The sequence below is a fragment of the Dipodomys spectabilis genome, unplaced genomic scaffold (genome assembly GCF_019054845.1).
Source record: "Dipodomys spectabilis isolate Male_0828 unplaced genomic scaffold, ASM1905484v1 ptg000092l, whole genome shotgun sequence".
In the NCBI taxonomy this organism is placed as follows: Eukaryota; Metazoa; Chordata; class Mammalia; order Rodentia; family Heteromyidae; genus Dipodomys; species Dipodomys spectabilis.
In genome coordinates, this window is record NW_024870769.1 from 1,561,401 (window position 1) to 1,564,997 (window position 3,597).

A 3,597-nucleotide genomic window follows, 5' to 3' on the forward strand; every position below is an offset into this window, starting at 1 on the left:
TATTGAGAGTGTGTTGGGTGCAAGCAAGTGCATCTAACAGTAAACAGCAGTAACCTTGGGAAACAGGGCTAGTAGGAGATGCCAGTACTCCTGCAAGTGGAGCTGGTCCCTTCCCTTTCCTCTTCCCAGCAGTCACCCCCTAAGTTCCCTAGAGAATGTCTCTCCAAATGACTTGGTGACTTAAGTCAAAAAGCAAGATGTCAGTAGGACCAAATTCCCTCTGAAACCTGTCGGAGAAAATCCTGTGTTGTCTTAGCTTCTGGAGGTGGTGGACAAGACTGGGCATTCCTGGGTTGGCACTACATCACTCAAATCTCGGCGTCTGTCACATATGTTCTCTCTGTGTGTTTATCTTCACACACAGATTTCTTTGTTTAAGGGACCAGTGGAGCAGCAGCAGGGAGGCTCAGCCAGTGATCTCATCTTAATGACATTCGCAAAAACTATTTCCGATTAAGATCCCACCCACAGGGGTACTTGCAAGTCAGCACTTGAACGGATCTTTGGAGAGGGCTACAATTCCATCGCTAACACCCAGGCTATGAACACAGTGCTACCTAGACATCAGACAATAGGACTCTTCCTCTTGTCTTCAAGATGCGTCCCTCCCCCAATCTGGTGGTTGAACCCTTTGGGATTTACAGACCTTAGCCACTGTTCTAAGCCATCAGTGTTGGGGTTTCCAGGCACATGTTATATTCGACAATAAGCACAAAGGGATGTGGCTGGGGACTTTAAGGAGCAAGAAGAAAGAGAGGAGCTTTAAGAAGCAAGAGGGGAAAGAAGTCAGGAACTTCCCCAGCCCTTAAGCGAGGTGGGCGGGCAGTTGTCCCCTAGTCGGCTGACCACAGGCTGTGAGGGAGGCCCGGGACCGGGGACCGGAGGTCGGCAGGGGGCGCCCGAGGGCCTGCGGAAGAGAGGAGGGGCGCGGAGGATGAGATGCTGGGCGGGGCCATGGGTGGGGAGGGGCGCGCTGGGTGGGGAAGGAAGGGCTCCGGGACCAGATGTTGGGCGGGGCCCAGGGACTGGGTGCTGGACGGGGCCCAGGGATGAGTTGCTGGGCGGGGCGCTGGGCGGGGCGCTGGGCGGGGCGCTGGGCGGGGCGCTGGGCGGGGCGCTGGGCGGGGCGCTGGGCGGGGCGCTGGGCGGGGCGCTGGGCGGGGCGCTGGGCGGGGCGGGACGCTCCAGCAACTTTTTGGTTGGCTGCCCCCCATCCCCCGTGCTGACGACCCAGGCCTGTTTTAAACTTGGTCTCGCGGGCGCCCTCCCCTTTCGACCGCGCAGCCCTCTTTGGTAAGTCGGTCTGCCTCTTGGGCTGTGGGGCCCCCGCCACGTGGCCTCGGGCCTCGCCCCCCTCCTTCCCCCCAGGCGCCTGCCTCCTCCCGACCCCGGAGCCGGGAGTTTGGCGAAGCCCCTGGGTGAGGTCCCCCTAGGGTGGGACCCTAGGGCCCTGGGTGGCCTCCAGGCCTTTGGCGCTCGTGGGGCCCTCGGCGGCCCCAGAATCCGGGTGAAGTGGGTGCGATCAGAGGTCTGAGACTTCTTGCAGAGTTCCCATCCGAGCAGTGCCACTGTAGAGTTAGCGACAAAGCGGAGGTATCTCACCCCCACAGTCACCCCGACACCACCAGTGCCTGCCAGTGCCCACTTGGCGCCGCCGTGGAGTTTGTAGAAGGCTTGGGGGTGACTTTGGGTACTTGTTCGGCATAGTAAGTCAGGCGGGCGACGGATCCCATCACTTTCTACCCCAGATCCATCTTGGGCAGAGCACAGGCCTCTTCCCAACGTGGAGCCGCCAGTGAATGGCCCGTCTTGGTGTGCTGTCCCGGGGTGGGGGTGGGGGGATCAGAACCATTGGATCTGACCTGGATAGAGATCTAGATACCTTAATTATGTCTACCAAGATGTAGCAAGAGTGCCCGGGTCTCGTGGAGAGTCTAAGCCTTGCGATATCTGCCTTTTGAACAGCTATCAGCGTGTGTTTATAACTCATACAAATTGCTGTACTGGAGTATGTTCTTTTAATGGGGGAGAATCTAAATTTAGACCTGAGGCTGTCGGGCTGTTCTGCCACTTAGTGACAGTGTAAAACCTGGGCTTGGCATATATTCCTCAGCTAAATTCCCTTCTAATGAGGAGGGGGCTGGGAGGGACCTCGGTGTTAATAAGAAAATCATCAAGTGCTGCAGCCGGTGAGCTGAACACGGAAACGACTGTCCAGAAAAGCTTAGTGTCTGGCCAATAGCCCTTCACAGGACCATTCAGGAAATGGTCTTCATTTTACAACTCTGCTTTAGGGGTTAGGATCCCTATCAAGCCAAGTAAGTTTAACTTGGACACATGGGAGGCTTGAGCTAAGCGCCAGTCCCAGGCATGTCAGTGAGTCAGGGTTTATTTAAGGATTCAGTTAACTGCTCTCAACCCCTGGTATCAACCACGGGACAAACAAGTTTCTTGCTGCTTTTTACATGTAGAGCTGTAAAAGGTATGATTCGGTTTTTACTGTCCAGTATAATGTTTCACTTTCCTAAACTTGATACTGTTGGATGTTAATACAAGGAAAGAAAAGTTGGATGGATAGAACTCAGAATATAAGGATCTTAGTTTGCTTCATTTTACTCAGCTGCAAATCAGAAAACTCCCAAGTGCCAGAAATTTGGAGGTTAGGGCTTTGTACCAAAGTTCTATTGAAGGCAGCTAGCAGCCATAACAAAAGCCATTCTTTTGAAAAACTAAAGCTCTGACACATTCTTTACCAGGTGCAGTGGAAGAGTCCTGGTGGTCATAAGGTATGTATGAGCCAAATGGAAGAGTTTGCCTCATAGTGAAGTCGAATTGTTGGCCAAGGATGAGAACTCAAATCTGACTGGACTTGCTTCCACACTGATGGGTTAAAGGATTTACCTGAGGCCAATTGATAAGCAGGAATTTACTAAATGTAGTCACATCACCCCTTAAGTTCTGCTTTTTACATAATTATGGGGAGAATTGTTAAGACCTCAACCAAGAGGGTGATTTATTAGCTGCAGATCTGAGTACCTGCTGTGATATTTCTTTTATAGGTCTTGGTGCTTAAAAGAATTGAAGATCCTGAAGACAAGTTATCCAAAACAGATTTGACTTCTTCACCCCTTTATTGATGGACAAGTTGATTGCAAGGGAGTATAAAGGATTTTTTTTAAATGAATTTGCAACATGACTGGTGGGTTTGAATGACTGCATTTATCAAGTCCTAACAGAATTTTACTGAATGTACATTTATAGTTCAATAAATATACTTTTAAAAACATCCTTTCTGGTGTCTTTGAAATAATATCATTTGCTATTACTGACTTACTAAGAGCAGGATGCTTGTCATTTTGTGCATGTTACATAAATGATTCAAGCACACAGGAAATACCTGAGAAGTAGGTACAAGTCCTTAAAAGCAATGCTTGTAATTCTAGCTTCTCACTAGGCTGACAAGTTTGGGGCCAGCCCAGGCAGAGCAAGCTGGGAGACTTATCTCCCAAGGAAACAGCAAAAATACTGCAAGTGAGGTAAGGCTTTAGTAGTAGAGACTGTTTGCATTATCCCCACCTCTGGTCCTCAGCTCCACCC

At 51.0% G+C, this 3,597-nt stretch overlaps 1 long non-coding RNA gene and 1 other non-coding gene across 3 annotated transcripts; both read left to right on the forward strand.

The window, feature by feature from the left end:
* The first annotated feature begins 1,217 nt into the window (after nt 1–1,217).
* Nucleotides 1,218–3,286, forward strand: LOC122112174. Of its 2 annotated transcripts, XR_006148117.1 has the most exons (3): nt 1,218–1,293; nt 2,757–2,786; nt 3,060–3,286. It is a non-coding gene; the product is annotated as an uncharacterized LOC122112174 (long non-coding RNA). The 2 variants fall into 2 exon arrangements; XR_006148116.1 differs by lacking the exon at nt 1,218–1,293 and having other exon boundaries at nt 2,325–2,786.
* Nucleotides 2,837–2,910, forward strand: LOC122112252. Its single transcript, XR_006148147.1, has one exon. It is a non-coding gene; the product is annotated as a small nucleolar RNA SNORD93 (small nucleolar RNA).
* Nucleotides 3,287–3,597: the final 311 nt, after the last annotated feature.